General features: G+C 40.8%; 1 pseudogene; it reads left to right on the top strand.

Annotated features, from left to right (window-relative positions):
* Positions 1-2320: 2320 nt before the first annotated feature.
* On the top strand, positions 2321-3948 carry LOC138589755 (uncharacterized; annotated as a pseudogene).
* Positions 3949-24355: the final 20407 nt, after the last annotated feature.

Genomic DNA, 24355 nt, shown 5'->3' with positions numbered 1-24355 from the left:
TCATGGATAATACAACTCAAGACCAAGGTTATTTTGCTGCCTACAGCTGCAGACTTTGTGACTGCACAGTGACTCTCTGTCTACAGGGCTCTGGATACTTTGTTTGGGGAGTAGGCAGGGCTGCACCTCTGCTGCTCGTCCGCTGCCTCACTTAAGTCCACAGCGTGCACCTGTTTTCAAACACGTTGTCATCTGCCTCATAAGGACAGTCCTTGTAACACATTGCCCACAAAAGCGCACATTGACCTGATGCGGTCAGCCGCATACTAGGTTTTGACCTAGTCTTGTTTTTTTAAACACAGAACTAATAATTTATTGTAATTCCTTGCTCTACAATAATTGATGCAAATGGTAAACTAATTGACTAATTGACTGTGATTATGCATCACTAGGGGGAATTTTGGTCCTCGCTTGTTGTTTTTTTTAATTATTATTTTGGACTGTGTTAATGCATATGGCATGGTAAATGGCAATAGAAGTATTTTTTTGCGTATTTTAAACATTTTTTTTAGTGTGTGCATCAATTAATACCTTAGAGGTCCTTTCGGACCAAAATGTCCCCATTCAAACACCATTTTTTGATCCCACTGCCATAATAACATAAAAGATGTGATCCACTGTGTTAGTATGTCATTATGGAGCATTCCCCTCAAATTTTTAATTTGTTTGGTTTTCCACCAGATTGAGCCACTTTACCATGCATTGCCTATGGGACAAATGACTGCTATTTTCCTGGTTTCTGTTCCTGTTGTATTATGTTGCACTGTAAGCCAATGAAAAACATGAATGCAACAAAAATGGTGTGGGTGTGTTGCTATGGATGTCACAGAGTGGTGTGTATGTGTATATAGAGAAATTAGTGATGCATTATTATTTTTTGTGCAGTGTAAGATCTTTAAAATGAAATCACACTCAGAAATTAGGGCAAAAATGGCCCTTTGAAATCCATAAAAAACATTATTTTTTTATCCCACTGCCATTAGAACATACAATGATGCCATCCACTGTCTTAGGACTTCATTTTGAAGCAATCCCTTCAAAATTGTAATTTTATTTTTTTTTTCACAAAATGGTGCCACTTTACCATGTATAGCCTATAGGGACAAATACATGCAATTTCATGGTTTGCTCGCAGGGCCCTGCTGCTGTATTTTGGAGAACTGCAGGCCAAGGGATGAAATATGCAATTTAAATTATGTTTTTCTGTTCATATGGATGTAAGAGTATGTGTGTGTGTGTGTGTGTGTGTGTGCGCGTGTGTGTGCGAGACCATATGAGTTCAGAGTCATTCTAATGGCTTTTGTTTTTCATTGGCTTTATTTCATGTGTCCTTCAAGTACAGAGATAAAACATGAGCTTGACTTTGATACAGAAGTTCAAAGCCCCTTGATAATAGTAATAAATTAAAAAAAACATATGCCCACACACACACACACACACCTAACAGAGGCCCATACACACTCACACATGATCCACACATGCACTCTATCAAGTAATAGCAACTTTGGACATCAAAGATGCTGCTGCAGGGAAAGCCAAATGTTATGTCATGTTATGCATACTTTGGATCTCTGTTAAGTTCATGTTTCCCGCTGCTGGTCATTTGAAAGTATTTCATGTAATCTTGTTAATTTCCCGCCATTGGTTCTTATTGGTCGATACAGTCATGTGACACAGTCAGGTGGCAGCTTATAAATATCATTGCCATGCGGTCAGCCTGCAGTTTCAGTCGCCTTTTTCTTTCCTCCCTTTGTTTGTGCCTGGGAAAGCTTCGCTTGTAAGTTTAGCTGCTCTCGCGGTATATTATATAAGTTCATAAGTGTTGTTAATTGAATTCTGTCGTGTGAATTTAAAATGGACATATTTACAAGTGAACATTGCTAATGTTTAAATAGCCATGAGTGGCACTGTTTAAATCGATATATTATGCTGGTCAAATTTATGTACGATATTTGCAGACTATTTACACGTTTATTCAGCTATTCTTGTGTTATATTTTTGTAGCTGCTGTTTGCTTGTTTAATGTATAAGAACGTGTAATGTTATTTTACTAGCATCCAGTAATTGGTGCTTTCCTTTTGTATCATTTCAGTTTTACAAACAAAAGTGTATCTTCATGAGAATGACGACAACCGTAAAGAGAATTTAGTTTTACTACAGCCTCTGACTTTCTCTTGAAGTCTGTTAGCTATCTGTCGATTGAGGACAGCACGCGCGTTGAGGACAGAATTGAGACCATCAAAAGTTTACACAGGTGCTGGACAGAGAAGGCTATACGTATATGCAGCTTGGGGAGCTGGTCATTTCTTCACTCGGCACAATGAAGAGAAGGTACAATCTGGAAGAGGCTCTGGATATTGTCATGCAGCCTGCTCATGACAGCGACAGCTCACTGTCTAACACGGAGGAGGAAACGGAGGAAGAGGGAGTGTCCATGGTGGAGTCGGAGCCGGAGGCTGACTCCTCTGGGGATGAGAGCGTAGAGAGTCTGGAGGAGATGGAGGAGATGGAAGAGGCAGCCGCTCCTGGATGCCCATCTAAGAGTGGGAAAATTTCATGGTCTCCCCATCATGAGGAGACACTGCGCTACTTTCCAGCAGCCTGTGCACCTGAGGGACCAACAAGATATGCAATTAGTAGGATCAGCACGCTGAGGTCTTCTTTTGAGCTGTTAGTCACCCAGAAAAATCGTCACACTTATCACCACCATGACGAACCTTCAAGGGAGGCGTTTCATCCAGGACTGGAAAGACCTCGACAGCACAGATATAGAGGCATACATCGGCCTGCTGCTTTTGGCTGGAGTGTATAAATCCAGAAATGAGTCCACCCGCAGCCTCTGGGATGACCACTCTAGTCGGGCCATCTTTCGGGCCACTATGTCGCATAGGAAGTTCAGGCTCATCTGCACCACCCTGCGCTTTGACAGCCGCCTGAAAAGACCTGCCCGTCACCGGCAAGATAAGTTGGCTGCCTTCAGGAGCATTTGGAATCTGTGGACAGTGCGCACCCCCTCCTCTTCAATCCAGGTCAGGAGGTGTGTGTCGATGAGCAGCTTGTTCCATTCAAAGGCCGCTGTAGTTTTAGGCAATACATGCCTAAAAAGGCCAGCCAAATATGGCCTGAAAATCTGGGTGACGTGTGACGTGCAGACTTCCTACGCTTGGAAGATGGAAGTTTATACAGGAAAAGCTCCTGGCGGTCTGCCCGAGGTAGGCCAGGCGAAGAGAGTAGTCCTGCGGCCATCAGCAGTGACGCAAAGAAGAAACCAGTAATCATCATGGATTACAACAAATGCAAAGGAGGTGTCGACAACCTTGATAAGGTATGTACAATTACACATCATTTATGCATACACTTATTTATTCTTACTGAATTTATGTTCTTGTCTGAGCTATATTTAGTGCTTTTATAATTAAGCATTTTTTTGCATTAATATAAAGGATGAATGATATATTTTGTGTATGATGAGGAAGGATATTTGTATACATTTATTGATTTTTTTCTTTGGTATTTTTTTTTCTTTTACAGGTTGTTGGCACCTACAGCTGCAGGAGGAGGACCTGCAGGTGGCCCCTTGTCCTGTTCTTTAACCTCCTGGACGTTTCAGCCTTCAATGCGTACGTCCTCTGGTCAGATGCGGATCCTACCTGGAATCAGGGAAAAAGATTTCGAAGAAGGCTTTTCCTGGAGGAGATTGGCAAAGCACTGGTGATGCCACAGATTGCACGAAGACAACGCCTGCCCCGCACTCCAGTTGCTGCCGCCATGGTGATGGACCAGCAGCCGCAGCCAAACCCAGACCCAGAGCCAAACACCACGAAGAAGAGGAGGCTCTGTGAACTATGCACAGGCAAGAAGAGCAAGGTATCAACCACCTGCACAAAGTGTGGAAAATATACATGCAAGGAGCACGCCTCCTACATCTGCAACTTGTGTTACAAGTAAACTGAAACCTGAACACTGCAGGCCTGATGGCACGCACACACACACACAACACACTAACACACCTCACACCACACACCTCACACCTCACACTCACAGTCACACTCACTCTCTCTCTCTCACATTTTATGTTTTGAATGTTCTTAAATTTTGTTCTTAACATTTTCAAATAAATCTTGTTCCTGTTCCAAGTGAACTTGTATTTTTCCTTTTTTTCTAGAGCTCAATAAGGTAATAGGCTACTAGAAGGTAAAAACTTTGAAGGGTAATAGGAGTAATAATAATAATAATTCATTTTTTGTGTTTTTGTCATAACAAAAACTGTGTTTTTGTGTAAGCAAACTGGCATTTAAAGGGTTAAAATTCTGAAAATGAATGAATATGTAGTAGTTATGAAAAATGTTGGTCCTCTAAGGACTCCTAAGGGTAGTTTTTTTTAAATCTGACACTGCACAAAAACAAATAATGCATCAAAATCAATTTTGTTGCTAATCATTGACATATCCCAGATTGTAATAATCCCCCAAACTCAAACCCAAAATCCCTCTAGCATTTAGTATATGGAAAATAATTCATTTTTTGTGTTTTTGTCATTTAAAAAAACTGTGTTTTTGTGTAAGCAAACTGGCCTTTAAAGGGTTAAAATTCTGAAAATGAATGAATATTTGGTTGTTATTATCAGGACAGATGTTGGTTAAAAAAATTAACTCAGTTAAAGTGGAAAATAATATTAATATATAATGTGTTTATGGCAGTTTGTTACACGCGGACATTTTGGTCCTTTAAGCACTCCTAGGACCAGTCGTTGTTCAGGATGCACAAGGGTTAAATAAAGCTGTGGAACTGTAGCCTGCAGGGAAACTCTCACACACAACCCAAGACAGGCAAATAAGAAGAGACACTTTGTTTAGCTCACTGCGTTACTACTGCTTTAAAAAAGTTTCAGTGGATATACGGCGTTTCTTCATTAAAATACAACACCAGTTCAGCCCAGAGAGAGACTGACAGTACAGAGACCGAGTCAAGCTGCTTAGGTGAGAATTTCACAGCAACTGCTGCTAATGTTAACGGTGGCAGCGCTGTCATTGCTAATGGCACCAGCTCTGAAGCTGCACCGGCTCCTGTCAGTCCCACTAAGGAAAGTGGGGATGAAATACAAACGAAAGGGTGCGCGGTACTGGATTAAATTAACCAAGAGGCTCACAAAGCATGTATCATCTCAGGCCCTGCGATCCCACTACACTACAGACCTCTCTGTGTTTTAACATATATGCTAAGGTTTATATTAGCCATGGGGTCGGTCTATGAAAGAGCCTGCAAGGCTCATCTCTGGGGAAACACTAACAGCTGAGGATCTGTATCAGCTTTACTATTGAGTTTTACGTTTTTATGCAAGTTCGGTCTTTGTGGTAGGCCTGATTCTCAATATTTCATCACTCTGCCTCAGTTGTATGCATTGCATATGCTCTATTATTTGTGAAAAATATTTTTAAAAACTAGTTCAAACAACAGCTATGATGGAAACAGATGCTTTAGATCCTGTACATTACTGATCGTACGTATCTACATTAATTAAGCATTGAAAAACTGTTCAGAGAAAATGCACATAGAAAACTTGACACCCAGCTGGAGTTAGCTTTCAAATCTGTCGACCGTCTACTTAATATGTTAAAATGTATTAATGTTTCTCCCTAAAGAACAGCATGTGTGAAATTATGCAACCAGTAATGAGTTTAAGTAGAAAAATCTACAACTTCCCAAATTGCGTCTTCAATTCAATTGCAGCACATAGAAAATGCAGATGTCTGCTCCACCCCCTTAATTAGCTTCACATTAAATCTGAACGCATCATAGACCAACACGTTATGTATGAATGTATGTGTATTTGTGTGTTTGTGTGAGTATATTTGTGCCTCAATAAAAACTGTGTCATGGTCCGGGGTTTAAGTACTGCACCCGCAGCACTTTAGACTCAATATGACGTCTCACTATTTAGGACCATATGCTCACACAGTGGCTGAAGGGGACTTTAAAACAGTCCATTGTCCCTGGATAGGAAGTGACAGCACATAAAAAGGCGGCACCTGGATGCAGTGTGTGATTAAGGGGCGCTGACATTTAATATGCAGTCTTTAGGAGCCCAACAAGGACACAGCGACTTCCTTCCATTGCTCTGATACAACGGTGTACAACAAATCTCTCATATCTACAACCCGAGCTTTCCAGACTCTTCAGATAGGTCGGTTTGTTTGAGTGGAAGATATGGGCTTGTCAGTATTCACCAGCAAGGGTGTTGGTGTGATGGAACAGCAATTTCAAAGCTGTAGGCTCTCCTGAAATTAGAAATCATCCCTCCTCCTATGGAAAGAGGCCACCCATTGTACAAATCACTGCCTCTCCAGCTGAGATGCTATTGTAGTGACAGGGGATATATTTTGGAAGTATTCAGACAGGAACGCTGTTATGCTTAGATATTTTTTTTCACAGCCAGAAGAAAGGGGAAAGAAATGAAAGAATTTGTGTAATATGAAAAAATGTGCTCATAAGGGATCAAAGCTATCTCCCGTTTTAGTTCAGTTTAGACGGAAGGAGCGCTTGAAAGAGAGGGGGAGTCAGCCATGCAGAGAATTGCCTTTTCAACAGGAGCACATCTCTTACATTGCAAACTAACATTACGCACAAAATTGCGGAATAGATGCATTTATACTTACAGCACTGATCCAAGTGCAATTTTGTGATTCAGCTACCAGGGCCATAAAGGGCAGAGTCATTCGGAGACCTTCCCACAAGTGGTCTGTGTTGCTCTAAGACCGCAGAGACAAGACCAGGCAGACTAGCACGCGGGATAATTAGATTAGCATTAGATTTCAGTCCACCAGGTCTCAAACACTGTGGAATATAATTAGCATTAGAGATGTTCGAAGATTTTTTCCTTCCCAATACCGATTCTTTTAGCTATACTTAAGCGTAAGCCATTACCTCATACTGATATTAGTGCAATAAAAATAATATAAATGTTATTAATGTTTTAAATAGCTGTACTTTAATAACCCTGTGTGGATTGTGATATAATTTCTATGGTCTTTGTATGGCCCGGCTGACTACACTGAAGGAATCCTCGCCCAAAAACAAACTGAGCTAACGTTAGCCGTAGCTTAGCTTGCGGCCCCTCTTATGCTGCGTTCCAGACAACTCGGATGTCGAGTTTTTCCGACCTCCGACAAAAAAAATTCCTCTGAAAGGCCATTCAAAGTTGGAGTTCCTACTTGTGAATTCGGAACGGATTCATCTACCCCGACTCAGATTTCTGACAACAACAACAATGGAGAGAAACATCATTAATGGTAAACTATCAACTGAAAAGCAACGTTATATTTGCCTGCATTTAACTGAAAAACAACTGCTATCATAAAGTAACAAATGTTCTGCATGAACATTTTTATCGTCAATGTGATAAGGTAGCTAGTTACTTTAAATAATCTCTGAAAGTTATCTTTTATCCACAAAGGTTGGAAAACTGGCTAAATTGGCTAAAGCCTTGCCAAAGAAACATCAGTTCGTCGCGGTTGGCCATTACGTTTGGCGTCATGCACCTGGAACGCTGTGAGTTCAGAAGTCAGAAATTTCTACAAGTTCTTGAGTTCCCAGTTGTCTGGAATGCAGCATTAAAGTCCTGCGTCTCTTAAAGGGCATTGAATAAACTATTTTATTTTGTGTTTTTACTTGTATAAATTTTCTTAACTTTAAAAGTAAAAAAAAGCCAAAAAGTGTGTGATGCATGTTTACTGCTGACATTTTTGTTAGCTTTAGCTATTGACTAGCTAAGTTACACTCTACTGTACGCTAGCTTGCAGATACAGACATGTATGGTTGCATATTTCTAAAACAAAGTCAATCAGGGACATCTAGTACCCAACAGCCCCTGAAGTGTCCTGTATGAAAGTCTCGACTAAAGATTACACAGGCTTTGTTGTATCAAACAGGAGGAAGTCGGCTACCCTGATATGAAGGTAAGACTACAGTGTGACCTTGAAGGATGTTTTGCTGTAAAAATTATCTCAAAAACAAACTCTATTCAGCACAAATATACTCATTAATGCACTGGGCTGCAAACCTATTGGATTTTACAGGCAGGTGATTGGCAATCAAACCTGATGCATCCATTAGTCCTAGCATTGGACCAAACCGTATGGTTCCAATACAGAAAACGTTCTAATGTGCTGTTAAACGTTGCAGTACACACAATTCCCTATACAGTGCCTGCACAAATTAAAGCAAATAATTAATCTCTTGAGAAACTGATCCTCTCCCTATCAGTCCTTCAGACCTTTGTTCTTGAATAATATTAAATGTGTATACTCAAAGCAAAACCAGAACCCTGACAGGAGCTGATAACTCGTCTGTATGCCTGAAAAGGCTGAACTAGTCAGGCTCACATTCTGGCAGCCCTGAAATGTCAGGTGTTCTCAGATAATACTTCTTGTGTGCTTTTGTGTCTATATAAATTGGAGAGCAAAGTGCATGTCAGTTTTAGAAAAACACAAAGGTGTTTTGAAAGAGCAATAGAGCGGGCAAATTATATTAATTAAGAGCAGCAGGGGCAGATAACTCATCGTACATGCAGCTACTTTTTTAGCGAATCAAATTAGCAGCATAAGAAAGCCATCATTCCAGGAAAGCAAAGGGTTCAGAGACAGTACATTTACAATGGACAGGGAACACTCACTGTGTCTCTATCTTCAAATACACTCAGTGGTCCATCCTCTGAAATAACGGTAATTTGGAAAATGCAATTAGAGCTGGCATGTGCATTGCTTTCAGTGCTACAATGTAAAGAAACAGGATGAAAGGTTTTTAAAGGTCTTTAAAACTCATTTACCTTTGTAAAAACATTGGCCCCAAGTCAAAATAAACACATTTACTATCTCAGGAAGTTTGAGTGTAATCTGTTCAGAGCAAGATTTTTGTCCTACATGTCTGAGCTGTACCTGAATCAAGATTTTTAAGGTCAAAACTGATAACTGTCTTCATGTGGTTCATTAATTGCTTCATTGTTTCATGCTTTATATTACTTTATAGATTGTTTTTTGAACACTCAACATTATAATGGCTGTGGATCAGTGGTAGAGTTGGTCGTCTCTCAATCGGAAGGTTGGTGGTTCCATCCTTGACTGCTACAGTCACGTCCAAGTGTCCTCGGGCAAGACACTGAACCCCAAATTGCTCCTGTGGGCATAGCCATTGGGTATGGATGCATAGATCCTGATTGGAAATTGGCACTTACATTATTGCCATCAGTGTGTGAATAGGTGAATGTGACATGTAGTGTAAAAGCTTGTTCATTTATCATAACTGATTTTCATCAATATCTGTTACCAACAAATATGAGACATTTTTTTACTCCCCTCTCCAGAGGAACTGCCCCACACATGTCTTGATCCTGACAGGGTTGTGAGCCTAACAGTCAGTCTCAGTTGTTCTCTCCTACTATACATTTCTGTGCTACTATCACAGTAAGGTTTTCCAATTGATAAAATGTAAGTAGACTTGAGGTCTTAAAGACTGTTTACTCAACTTTAAGTGACTCAACCCTACTTAAAACTTGAAATAGTATAGCTTATAATCCATCCGCTTCACCTTAAAATTCAGTTAAGTTGCATTCATAGACAGTATAAATACAGGACATTGCCTATGTGACTATATTTGGACGAGAGGGTTGTGCTGGAGAGGAGTGTAGGGTTAGCAAACACCAACCTATCAAAGCTAAAGAATCTGTGCCTGCAGCTAATTCATTAGATGGCAAATTAGCTAATTAAGCCTTGACTTTCCAGCAGAATGAGATTCTATTTGTGGTGGTAGCCAGAGTTGGGGGTAACTTGTTAAAAGTAATCCATTAGAGTACTCAGATTACTTTTTTGTTGTAACCAGTAATGCAACATGTTATTTTTGCAAGTCAAGTAATCCATTACTTAGTAACTTTTTCATCAAAAGTAATCTGTTACTAAAAAAAAAGCTGTATTCCCCTTTTCCTTTTGTCAACACAAAAAATGAAAATATGTGAAGGACTGTTTCTGTTTCTCTCCTACTTTTTGACAGGTAGCTGCACACCAGTGGAAGGTAAACACAACTGTGTCAGTGCACATGCGAAGCTAGCTAACTCAATGAGCAAGATGGCAGAGAGGACAGCTTTTACTTGGGGGAAATATTCACATTATTTAAAATTTTTGGGGAAAGGGACAAGAACAACATCGTGGTGAAATGTAAGTTGTGCCTTGAGGATACGTTTTTGTCAGCTGTGAAGAGCTCTACTTCTGAAGTAGCATCTGCAGCAACTATATGCAGCTCCGCAACACTGGTGGGACTAAGGGCCCGTGTTGTATTGTTGTCTTTGAAACAGCTGTGCCTAATACTGTATGCCTCTGCCCCGTTCACTGTCACATTGTTAACATAATAAAGAGCTGTGAGGGTTATATTGCGGCTGTCATTCCTGTTATTAGGCTGCAGAAATACAGATTAGGGGCCTAGGCTGCAATGACCGTAGAGTCAATTCATTCAAAGATAGACATACAGTAGGATACACACCGTCCTGATAAAATAACCGACATGTAACAAGTCGCAAAGGGGTCAATTTTTATTTTTGGTAACGCAAAAGTAATTTGAGGTGTTACTTTTCTCAGTAGGTAACGTAGTAACGTAACCAGTTACGAGGGGTTTAGTTTAATGACTGAATTAGCTGAGGTGACACCTAGCAGACAGGTAGCAGCATCCGCCTGTCACTCAAAGCAACCGTGTCCCTAATTATGCATCATTTTAAGCCTAAATATAATTTAAACCAAGCCCGACCGATATTGGATTTCTGGGGCCGATGTCGATTCCGATATTAAGGAGTAAAAAAATTCCGATATCGATATTCACATATGTTCAAAATGTATCTTTAATTAAAATATCAAAATTCCAATTTTTAATAGCACCAAAATAAAATATCAAATTAAAAAGTAGTGAGTATAACACAAAAACACACAAAAGTAGGAACCAAAATGATTTTCTTTTTTTCCCACCTTCACACAGTGCTGCTGAAGATAAAAGTCACTAAACACAGACCAGCTCATCTGACAGACTGATACTCTTAATAAAAGTAATAAAAGGCTTAATGAGCAGGATTTTCTATATTAAATATTCACTATTAATCAACATCATAATCCAGGAGAAGTGTGAGACGGTGTCTGTATCTGCAGAGGATCTGTCCTTTTTATTTCTATTCTTATTACTCTGCTCTGTTTGGGACATTTTCGACTTTCTATGGACTGTCTATCGCGGGGCAGAGGTCTGGAGCTCAGCCAACAGTCTGCAGGTCGGAACTCAATCAAAACGTAACATGACGGTGACATGGCTGTCTCTGTGCTCTGCTCTCCGTCTGTCTGTAACACCGTAACATCGTAACATCTTTATGAGACGTGAAAGGGACTTCACAAAATGTCTTCATTTGCCGTTCTGTGAATGAGAACAGTCTGCTCGTGTGTGTCTCACTGCTGTAAGGAGCTGCAGGTGTGACGGAGGGCGGAGCAGACAGACGCACACACCTGGCAGCAGCGCGACGATGGCTTATTAAAACAAAACCCTGTATCTTCCTGCCAGGGTTGTACGGAGGTGTTGACATGTAAGCTTGTTGTTTAGAGCGTAGCCGCTGTGAAACTAGCAGACAATAAAGCTCCTGTGCCTTCGTCACAGAGCGCAGAGGGTAGAAACAGCGGCGCTCTGAAAGCAAGCTTTCTTTGGCTGATTACTGTGATTTTAACATGAGCTTCTTGTTCACAATGTTTCGTTCTGTAAAGGAAAGATAATGCTTCCCTTCGCTGTGTGTGCTGCTCTGCTCAGCTGTGACGCGCACTCTGGCAGCGATAGGGACGTCCTCATTTCCCATCATGCTTGCCGCCTAGTGCTGACAGTGTAGTTTAAGTTGTTAAGTTTGCTATTTATGTTCCAAAATGCAAAAAAATATTTTGTTAGTGTTTTTAATGTGTCTGTTAAGAACATATGTTGGTAACTGTCATTTTTGTGCTGGTTTAACCACGAGTGAGGTGACTGTTTCATCTTTTGTTTCGCTTGACTTCAGCTGTACTGAGGTAAAAGAATGAGAATTTGGCTCACATGCCGTCAAAATAAAACTGTGCCCCCTGTTTATCAGGAGATGTAATGGCTTTAACCCGCTGCACGTCTAAAATTAAATGAATTTGGATTGAAATATATATCGGAGAACATATACGCTGATATCGATATATCTGCAAAGTGCAAATATTGGCCGATAAAATCGGTATACCAATAAATCAGTCGGGCTCTAATTTAAACCAATAATTCACCCTCTGCACATTTGTCATTATTATAGAGATGAGCTTTGGAGTCCTTAAGTGTTTTTGTACCAGGCTGTAAACATGTTTAATTTTGTTGGAAGTTACACATTTGGGGCCTAAAGGGAATCGACTCTCTTTTGGAGTCAGCCTCAAGTGGCCACTGGAGGAACTGCAATTTTTGGGACTTAGCCAGAAGGTTGCTGCTTGGGTTGAGTTGCAGCCTGTATAAGTTTCCATCAGGTTTTTGCGCATTCGACTGTGTCATGCTTTAAAAATGTAATCTTAAAAAGAAAAAAACCTATTGTTAGAGTACTCAGTAGCAGAGGAAGGGTTAATACAATTTCTCATTCCATTTCTTTATGTGATGTCAGCTTAACTGTATGCAATCTCTGTATCCCCCCTCTTTTTTTCCTCACAGGCAGCTGACTCTTTAAATTTATGTTTTTGACATCCTTGACTCAGCAGGGTTTCTTGTTGTGTTTATCCTCTCATATTTGCTACGAAGGTAGGTAACCTAAATGATAGTCTCAGGCATTGATTTCTGCGGTGAAAAAAAATCATCTTACCCTTCAAAAAGAGTCGGCTGAAGGTTCTTTACACCTTGAGAGACTGGCTGCACTTAATTTGCTTCTTTGCTATAACACAGCTGGGGGTCTGCTGCAGACTGACTACAACAAAGTGTAACTTCAGCTCATAAAAGAACAGGTTTTTACATTAAGTCAGTAATGTTGGGGCATGATTCAGCCTTTTGAAAGAACTAATTATTAATGCCAGGGAATTAATTCAGTACTTTAAGAGAAGGAATTATTAATTTAAGAGTTCAAATAACTAATTTTTGAATACAAATTATCAACCATTTTACAATTGATACCTGCCAGGCTCTGTGGGGAGGGCACAGCACTAACTAAATTAATTTAATTGGAAAATATGCTGATATTTCTCCGGCAGGCAAAACACAGAACTAAAGAATGTTACACAGTGTTATTAGCGTCTGCAGAAGCTACGTTCATACATCTGTAATGACCACATGCCCTGCAGTAAAAGACAGAGATTAACTTTCACCTTTTGCTCTTTTCTACCTGAAAAAGGGTCCAGACAGCTGATTTCATATGTAGCTCCAGACAAACAAGAAACAGGAAGAGTGATTTCCAAAGGCAAAAAGGGGTTGAGAGGTTGCTTAGTAGAGAAAGTTGGAAGTGAAGGCAGCATGTCAGACATAGACGCAGGGTCAGAGTTCATTAACTATCTCCCCTTTCTAATGAAGTTTTTTCCGGCTGAGGGGTTTTAGCAATCACAGCAGCAAAGCTACTGAAGCATGAGGAAGTCAGGAGCCCAGAAGCACACAGCCAAAGTCACCCCTTACAGAATGCAGACAGATCGGGTCACTATCAACGTCAACCTTTAAAAGGCAGCAGGAAGGAACCACGCGCATGTGATTGAATCTGACTCATTATTTCAAAATCGTTACTGCAGAGACAACCATGAGCTAATTAAGAAAAATAGGGGTGAGAAGAGGCTCTGAAAATGCCTCTCTCTCAAGAAAACAGACACAGATGACAATTAAAGATGAATATTCAGTGGATGATAAACGATCGTAGAAGTCGAAAGTTAAAGCTTCTGGAAATCTTAAGGAGTACCTTAGCAGCCCCTAAACATCTGTTTTCTGCTGAACTCCTGCGCTTTAACTTCTCATCTTGTTGCAGCGATGTAAAGGTGTACTCAGGGAGGGTCAGTACACTGTGACATCACTGTTTCAGTCACAGGTGCAACAGACATAAAAGTTCTAACTTAAAAGTTTTAAGATGGCTTCCTATATATCCAGACAGTGTTGCATGTGTGACGTCCACGGTTGGTTCCGGTTGTAACTCTTGATTTTCCTCGCTGACGGTCGCTTTCCTTTTCAGACTGTTTGCCTTCATCTGAGCGTCAAATTTGTTTCTTTTTCTTTGGATTTTCACTTATTGTTGAAGTTGTATCTGTCGTCATCGATCTTTTCTTTGTTTGTTCAGCCATAGTAGATTACTGTTAACTTGCAACACTTGCAGAGACAGGAAAAGCAGCCGCTTAGCTCCGCCTACCCTCTCTGGCAGACAAACCACTGCTGGGTGATGGAAAATGAGTCATTAACTGGGCGCCGCTTGTGATTTTTTCTGTTAAAGTGGCACCAGACACCCAGTCTGTTATACTGCAAATGTAAAGGCTTTCATCAGTGGGCCATAGGCTTTAATTTGGTTCTGTTATTTGTTTCTGTACTTGTGTTTAAACTGCAGTCATGTCTATTTAAAAATAGCGTCCAATCACAGAGATTTCTAATAAAGAAGTATGTCCGTCAGATATAGGACTCCTTCGTGCTCTTGTATGTCCTCACTTCTCCTCAGAGATCCCTCGTCAACACTTGCTCCACCGAGCAGACATAAGAGCATTGAAATTGCCTTTATACTGATGGATGAATCGGCATAAACAGACATTTATTTAAATGCAAATCTTCCAGATTATTACTTTAAACACTCAGAATAACTCAGTGACTCTTAAGTGAATATGTATTTTTAAGGGTCTGCCTCATTATCAACCTGTAGAAATGTCATTAAGTTTATTCCTTTATTAAAATATTGTTCATGTGCCAGTTCCAAGTGCCAGCAGGTATTTTTACACAATCTTCAATTAATGTGTTTATTCGAAGAGATTTTTTTTATGTGGGCCTCTGCTCCTCCCACGGATGCAGCCTTAAAGTTAAACATGTATTTTTCACCATATTAATTCCCTAGTTAACACTTTAGATGGCAAGTTGCCAAAACAGTGGTGATTAGTGTAATGAGAGGAAAACTGGACTCAATATAAGATGCACATCTATAAACAGCAACTGACATGTTAAAGAATTATGTTACAAGGGTTTTGGCATTAGATCTACATTTTTTAAGTTGATTAATTAAAAACTATATTATATCTTCTTCATATAGCTTGAAATCCATCTGTCCATCCATTATTTGTGCCGCTTATCCCGTTCAGGGTCATCTCAGCTGTCATTGGGCGTAGTGTTAATTTGTAATGCTATAAAAATAATGCTTAATAGTTTTAGTCACATTTTAGTCACCTTTTCCCTTTGTAGCTTTAGTTGACAAAAACTCAAAACGTTTTCTCTTTTCTCAGAAGAAGCGTAAACGGACCCTTGTTTCTGTGAGCGTGCTCAGAGCCTGAAGCAGAAGGCCTGGGTTAACAGAAAGTTCACAAACACATTCATGACCCCGTTATCTCCAACCAGGTTACCAAGTTACAGGAAGGAACTGATTGTATTTTGACAGACAGATAAGACGCACAGTGGGGGAAAACATTTTAGTCCTGTCTCGTCTCATGAATGAAAAACAAAACATGCATCCTCAGAGTTTTTTTTTATGACCGATCTATTTGTAGCTCGCCAATGTCTCGTCTTCGTCATGGGAAAGAGATCGTTGCCGAACACTTTCGTCATTATTCTCGCTGATGAAATTAACACTGACTGGGCGAGCGCCTGTCAATCACAGGGCTGACACATAGAGACAGATAACCTTTCCCGCTCACTCTCACACCTACGGCCAATTTAGAGTCACCAATGAACCCAACGAGCATGTCTTTGCACTGTGGGAGGAAGCCGGAGTACCTGGAGAGAATCCATGCATGCACGGGGAGAACATGCAAACAGAAAGGCCCTACATCTTTCTAGCTGTGAGACAACAGACCTAACCACTGCACCACCATGCAGCCCTAGCTTGAAATCATTACATTCAAATCTTGTTAAAAATAAACCCTTTAACACCTCAACCATGTGACTTTATTGTTTGTGCCTTATTGTGCGGTTATTGTCTTAAAGTTGTTGGTATTCCTCACATGGCCTCCTTGATTAAAGCAGCAAATAAAAGCCCTTACCTGTGGGATACCATTTTTTGCACGAGTTGCACTCTTACTGTAATCTCTCTATGAATGTAACATGAGTTCAGATCAGCTCTCTTATAGTTTTTAGAAATATCTTCACAAGGACAAGCACGGACATTATGTCTGCCTGGTCAGGTATGAACTTTTGGTGACTTTGCTCAGCGTCAGGGATTAATGCCACCCCACCGAGCTGAGTAAGTGCCCATTTACCCAGAGAGGAGAGAGGGCAGTAACCTAAATACTGCTTGTTTTGCAATTTTGTGTTGAGCCAGAATCCCTGCAAGAGGAGATGGGAGGAAAGGAGAAAAACAAAGTAGAAAGCAGCAGAATAATGTCCTCTATCTTTCTTTGCCTACATCGGAGTCCTGCCTCTGAGTAGCACCATGTCTGGTTGTGCGCTACACTCTGATTTACCGAGCAGTGGCAAAGATCCATTAGCAGTGAAACAACATAGCCTCTATCCAGGAAGTGATTTATGTATTCAATAAGGCTCCCTGGCTTCCATTCGCTCCTGCCCCTCATTTCACTTCCTTATTCCTGACAGCAGCAGTAAGAAAAGCCACAGCATGGAAGTGGATTCTGACAAGCAGAGTGTCCGAGGCAGGTGAGGGTACATCTGCACCATGAACCTGCTCTAATGGCAGCTTGCTCTGGTGGCTTTGCACCGGTAACACACTGTATCTCTATAAAAACCTCCTACAAACTTGTTCAGCTGTACAGTCAGGTAATTATCAAAGGCTGGGAGGCAGCTATGCTTCACAGTAACAGGTTTTTAACTCAAACACAAGGGAGGGAAGCTGCCTCATTAATAGTTTAGGCAGCAACAAAGAATTTATTGACCCAGTCAGATTGCTTTGGGCTTCGTGAAGTGTTGTTAAATGTTTCTAAACTGTAACCATTAAGGTGCTTTCACACCTGCAGCTTAGCTCATTTGATCCAGACCAAGAAATAAATGATATACTGTTATTTTCTTTTGATTCAGCACTCACACTGGCTTTTTTAGAAGGGCTAAGGCACGAATTTATATGGACTGATGGGTAACTCATTCATTGTGGGCAGTTTCGGTGATGTCGTCCTTCATCGTTAGTGTTGCTTCATGGACATCCATGGGGAAATAATACAATTCAGGAGGCATACAGTGCATGCAGCATTTATGAACTGAACGTGTATATTTATCTGCTTGGTGTCACAAACAGTTCACCATACATGAACTGAACATGAGCTTTGATAGCAACTTGGCCCTAAGTCATAAATGTCAAACTACAGTCACATACAAGGCATCTTTGACCATGATATTAAAGCGCCAGTTTGCCAATTTTCAACCTCAGTCCTATCCTGCTACTATGGGGAGCTAATGCCATTATGGTTGGAAAAATGCAATTTGGCTCTGTGCCTTTGGAGGACGCTATCCGCTTCTCCAATGGGCCCTGGAAAACCTCCACCAGACTATGTAAAATGTGTCATCTGGCGGAGGCCAGGGAGTTTGCTAAACTACACTTCCTCAATCTAGGACGCCCGCCTCCGATGTCATGTCTTGTTCAAAATCGTCAGGTTTTAAATGTAGACTGCACACCTGAAGATTTTTTAGACATACCACCGGTATATTCTCAACCTTTTTTGATTCTGCATTGCTCTGAGCCATTGCCTGCAGTGAAACAGTAGTATTTCACTCCACTGTCTCTCGCTGGGCCGTTCCTCTCAGAGGGAGGGGCGCGATGCACGCTGGGTGTTGTAGGAATGTAGAATGGGCGAAACCACGAGCTGTTTGTACAACTTTCTCCACAGCTATGCCGCCAATTTCAAATATTATTGCTTCTATCGATTACAGAGAACACCAGCTTTGACTGACAGTGGCTTTTTCCAGGGGCGAACGGCTCCTTTAAGCAAGGATAGCTACTGTGTGGTTACTATGATTTACTTACATTTTAATGAGGAACTGGCAAAATGAGCACAAACAGAACACACTGTATGTTGCACCTTCTTATTTTCTGATCCATCCATCTATTATCTACTGCTTACCCTGTTCAGGATGGGGGCTGGAGCCTATCCCAGCTGTCATTGGGCGAGAGGCGAGGTACACCCTGGACAGGACTGCAATCACAGGGACAGACAACCTTTCACGCTCACATTCACACCTAGGGGCAATTTGGAGTCACCAGTGAACCTAACGAGCATGTCTTTGGACTGTGGGAGGAAGTTGGAGTACTCGGAGGGAACCCACGCATGCACAAGGAGAACATGCAAACTTATTTTCTGATGTTTCGAGGAAAAGTCCCTGCAATTTTGTGCTATAAGATCTGTTTTTTGACAGTTCACAGCACAAGTATGCACTTAGCTTTAGCTTATAAATTCTGTGGTTTGTGTACTATGCTTTAAATTTGCACCAGGGTTTGATTGACAGCTTCTACGTGAGCTTTAACACCCCAAAAACCAAATAGGTAAATGCACTATAGCTCTCATTAATTAATACATTTTTTTATTATGTGTTTGGCCCTTTTTCTTTTAGTCGATAGGACAGTGGATAGAGGCGGAAATAGGAGAAGACGGCTGGGGATGACATGCAGCAAAGGGCCCAGGGTGGGAGTCTAACCATGTGCAACTGCGTTATGGGCTGAGCCACTGAACATGGGGCACACGCTTTAACCACTCAGCAAAACCAATGCCCTAAGAGCACAATTAAACTGAACAGTACAGGTCCAGTATGAAAGCATCGTTATAGTAAAAATGTCACAAGGCAGATAGTCTTGTAACAGGATGACAATGTCAATTACATATGTCGGGAGATGGTTAAAAAATATTTTATTCCTAATAATTGGTGAGCATTAAAAAAGAAATGTTGAGGCTGCATCAGAAATAGTTCTGATGGAACTATAATTGGCCACATCGTGCCTGTGCACCAGCAGGGAACATTGCACAGAAAGCAGGCAGGGAGGTGAGAGGGCAAAGAACAGGAGGAGGAGCTTGAAGGAGAACTGGAGAAGAGAGGAGGGAGTGCATAAGAAGTGGCAAGTGAGGAGCAAGCAGCCAAATCGTGCTGACTCCAACACTTTCAAACAGCTGGGTAGGGAAACTCACAGCAGTCCTTAACATACGGTATCACCGAGCAATTAATCTGCAGAGGGAAAGTACGGGAAGGACAACAGAGTGAGGGAAAAAAAGAGCTGGCAGAGGGGGTCAAGAAAGTAAGAAATCAGCAGAAATGGTTTGAGGAAGAAAGAAAGCTGCTTGCAGTAACACCCATTAATTTCCCCAAAGACAGGTGTTGGGGATATTAATCCAAATAACAGAGCTCAGGCTTTGCCAGCTTCTCTGGTCCTGCTCAGCCAAAGCTCTGCATATCCCATCCAGCCAAAGATGCTTTCAATTAGAGCAGAGACATGAGCTGTAATTTAACGGCCAAGATACCCAGCCTGCTACTCACCACATACTAGCTCCAAACCTAGAACTAAATTTAGCCAGAATCCAACCTCGCTGGTCCGTGATCTATAAATCTGTGCCCAATCTGATCTAGAAATAAAGACACTAATAATGGCACTTAGTTTCAAAGATAAACGGTTTATTACCTCGTCTATTTATGTTTCCATTCTGGCTGGAAAGTTTAAATCTCAGAGCGGCGATAAGTTGTAAAGAAGCATATGATTAAGAATACACCTGGGATCTGCATTAAAGGACTGTAACGTTATAGCTGCCAAGGACAAGGACAGACTGAAGCAATTCATTTTTGTGTCTGATGTGAAGGAGTAGGAAGATAGAGAGAGCTTTTATGCATGTGTTTGTGTGTGCGCACACCTGCGTGTATATAAAGCCTCATCCACTTCCCCTGAGTCCTTTGCCTTGCTCAAATTTGACCATGATCATTCTTGGATTGGACGCACTCCGTGGTCGTCACTGTCACCTAAGCTACCTGCCAACAAAATGATATACAATTATAATTATTTTTAATCAACAGCAAGCCTGTTCTGTTAACAGCACAGGTGTTATTAGACAAATGATCCATACACATGAAAAGTGTAAATGATGCCCTGTTAGCTGACGAGTGGTAGTTCACTCGAGGACACACACAATGGACCAGCAGAAATATACAAATGTGAACAGTTGTTGAGAGAAACACTTCACTTTCAGTGAATGATCATTAGGAGTGTCATAAAGGGGTACAGGTTTTGTATCAATCCTCCAGTCTCTGGTTAGGTTTAGCAACTAAAAGCACTTTGGGTCAGGTTATTCAAAGGTCTCGATTTAAAAGCACTAGTGACTTTTTTCTGTATTAAACATAACTATAAAATAACCCAAATAATGCTGTGGTCACTACTGGCTGTGTTTTGCAAGCTGTACTATTCTGCCAGAAAACACATAAAATGTTGTAGTCAGTATATTTTTGTCTATTAATTCAAAGCATTTCCTTATTTGGTTAATATAATATTATCCTGTCTGAATTAGGTTTCCCTCAAAAACCTTTGTGCTGTTGCAAATTTGTAATTTGAAGAAGACAGGGGTCTAGGGAGGCATTGCAGCTGTTAGCTGATCATGCTTATGACATAGGGAACCTTTGTGAGTCACCATATTCTGATGACATTATGTCCCAAACTTACAGAGGAGAGGTGGATTGTAGTGCAGGCGTGGTTTTCTATGAATGTCTTGGCCTGTAATGCCTTTATTGAGAGAGAGGACAGTGGATAGTGTCAGAAACAGGGGAAGAGAAAGTGGGGATGAGGGACTCGGCAAAGGGCCGAGGGTGGGAGTCGACGCCCGGGGCAGCCGCATAGAGGACTGTGGCCTCTATATAACGGACATGCGATATAACTGCTGAGCTAAACCGACATCACTAAACATCTCAGCTAACTCAAGCTTATGCTTATGTTTTTCTGGACTGTATGAAACGTAGATTTATATTCATGTAGAAGGGTTGCTATTTTATGCTTTTTATCATCAACCAACCCCCAAATAGGAGTTTAATCAACAAACTAATTAGCGTGACACACAGGTACAGGACACGTTGAAACAAGCCTACGAGCTTCTGGTAATGTTTCGATACGTTTGCAGCGAAATATGCCTTTAACATACTGAAGCCACGCAGTAACCTTTCACTCAAGAGATCAGTGTTTTCTCCTTATCCAGCTGTATATTAAATCACCACTGCACTACCTACCTTTAGATTAATCTAAACCTCTGGCTCCTGTCTGTTCAGCTCGGTGTTTCTGACAGCTGGTTCATTTAATGCAACAGGACGGGATCAGAAATGTATCAGGCTTAAAACATCATATTAAAAAGTTATTATCACGTCCTACCAGAAGAGAAAAAACAGTGAAAACTTTCCTAATCTACCAGGATCAATAATATTCAATCAGTATTATTCAGAAAAACAGGGATAAAGGTGGTAAGTATTGTACTGTTCTGTCATCTAGCAACATTCAGCCAACACCCAGCCAGCTAATCGCTTCAGCATGACACAGAGCAGCCCTTTGTTACTGAAATCTCTTCAATGTTTCAGCGCTGTATAACAAAACAAACATGTTTGTGAAAATTGGTCTTCATCAAAAGATGATTTCACACTGGATATAAAAAGTTATTGTAGCCAGATTAAGGAGCAATTTATGATCCAATCAGAAATAAATACTGTCTTGAGACAGCCGGGCTTTATGCATGCAGAGGATCTATGTCTCATTTACTGAGGAAGAATCCTCCCGCTGTCTTTCTTCAGCAGTGAGGTGGTGCTACATCTGCTTGGTTAAGTCTCTTGGACATCCCCTAGTGCCTTCAAACTGCCACTGCAACAAATGTGTAAAAAGGGGAAGAAGAAGGGGAAGGCTGCGAGGTAAAGTTATCTAACAATTGTGCAGTAATGCGTTTTACACTCTCAGTCACCGGGTCAAAGCAGCTGTCTGATCATTTTTCGAGGAGGTGGACAGCTTGTGTGGAGTGGAACTCGCTGCGCTGCGCTGACCGGAGGAGGCAGAGGAATAATCAATAGAATTACATGAAATAGCGGGCTGAGGCACAAAGAAGTGCTGTTATGAAAACACTCAAGGTTTGTCTATTTTAGAGCTCCCCTGCGCTGACACCGAAAAAAGTTGCAAAGCTTTATTTACTGTACGTTCAGGATTCGTTTGAGCAGAAGCATCTGTTGCAGAAGCACGACAGGCGATAATGTGATGTTAATATTTATTCTGCTGCGAAGTTCAGAGGCGCCCGTGTTAATGAGAATCAGTCAGTCTGCTTTTGCGTCTGACTTTCAATGCACCACCTACTGAGTTCACATATTAAAACGGCATCACTGGGGAGAAGTTCAGTCAGAGGAAAACAAAGTTTACTTTCATCCGTTTCAAATGATGTAGACAGACAAAAACAATGTTATACATCCACTGTCATTTGATCATTTAAACGGGAAGACATTTAACATGTTCTTTTGAGAACTTTCTGACTTATTATAGCTTATTATAAACTTGTGGTTACAAATCCTCAGGCTTTCCAGCAAGACCTCAGTCTGAATCCACTTTGATAGAGATGTAAAAAAGTGCAGTATACTCCCGAGTAACAGAGTGATACATCACTTTTAGTGTCACATATTACTTCCTGTCTGTTGTCCTCCCTTCACCTGTCCTTGCACTGTCCACTGTGGTAATTATCTCATCTCTATGCTGGTGTCTGTACAATACGTCTGTCCCATAATTACCTTGAGTAGCCTTTATTAGCGTTAATGGATCTTCAGAGTTAGATTACATGTCATTACAGCTGCCAAATTAGGCTCTAACTATCCACACTCTACCTGAGAGAGGAGACATCAAACACAAGTACGAGTCGTTTGTACAAGTTAATTAATTATAATGTGTGCTCATCATAAGGAGATGGATATAAATGGAGCTCAAAGACATTAATGGTGTATACAAGAGGAGGAGTGTAAATTAATCTCAGAGGGATGCAGCACTGATGTATTCATTACTGTGACACCACACATAAAATATATAGCGATGGCTTCGTCTCTTTTACTGAAATTCTCCAGATTTGAAATACAACAGAACTGATTCAGGTTTGTTGAATCATTTAAAGGGGAGAACAAGAAGCTGGATTAGTAACAGATATAGAGGCACGGGTGAAGAGGGTAATGCTAGAGGGTGTTTCTCCTTGTTTTGGGAGATAATGGCAAACTTTCTGCATTATGAAGTCATGACAGGGGCAGTGAGGGGCTTTAACTGCTTGACTGATCGCAGTGCTTAGAGTAAAGCGAACATGCATCCATACATTTTATTTACCCCATCTTACCGTGATAACGAGTTATTTCCAGTTGTTGTTCTCGAGACTTATTTATTTCATCATCTGGAGATAACAAAGCTAATATTCTCGTGCAGGACATGCCATGCTGCTATTGCCAACTCTAGTGAAGTAAGTGTAGCCTGTTTCTATGTTTGTTTTGTGCTTTTCCAACTCTGGAGATACGAGTTATGATCATCTGACGTCACGGTGGTGCAGCGTTGTTATCTCGAGATAACGTGAGAAAGTTGACATCACGAGAAAACGACCAGAAATTGCACGTTATCACTGGAGAACAGAGTAAATAACATGTGTGGATGTATGACCACTTAGGGCTTCCGTATAAAAAACGTATAAAATACTTCCATCAACCCTTCCAATTTGTCACGTAGCCTATTAATAATGTCATTATCACTTTCTTATGATGAATATTTAGTTTTAAAAGTAAAACTAAGGAGTCAAAGTAATAAGATATTTTACGGATGCCCTAATGGGACATGCATTCATACATATATATATATATACACACACACACTCGTATATACAATATATGTACTCAGAGAAAAATTTCCGTTTATTTTCTCGAGACCTCGACTTATTTATCTCGTTATCTCGAGATAGCGCTGCACCATTGTGACCTCAGATGATCAGAACTCGTATCCCCATAAGTTGCAAAAGCACAAAGCAAACATGAAAACAGTTTTAACTGCCCTCATAAGTGTGGGCAATGGCAGCATGGCATGTCCTGGTCTGTGATATCACAGTGTCCAGCCTGTTTTGTTTTCTAGATCGCCGGAAAATAATCCTGTTATCACGAGAAAAGGAGCTTTGTTATCTCCAGATAATGAGATACATTAATCCGTTATGATGGGAAAACCAGCTTTGTTCTCTCAAGATAAGGAGAAAAAAAA

Source organism: Semicossyphus pulcher, unplaced genomic scaffold (genome assembly GCF_022749685.1).
Source record: "Semicossyphus pulcher isolate SPU_LCO1_2020_fin unplaced genomic scaffold, fSemPul1.0.p SCAF_1, whole genome shotgun sequence".
Taxonomy (NCBI): domain Eukaryota; kingdom Metazoa; phylum Chordata; class Actinopteri; order Labriformes; family Labridae; genus Semicossyphus; species Semicossyphus pulcher.
Note: the sequence above shows the minus strand (reverse complement) of the source record. Positions and strands in the feature narration are given on the sequence as shown.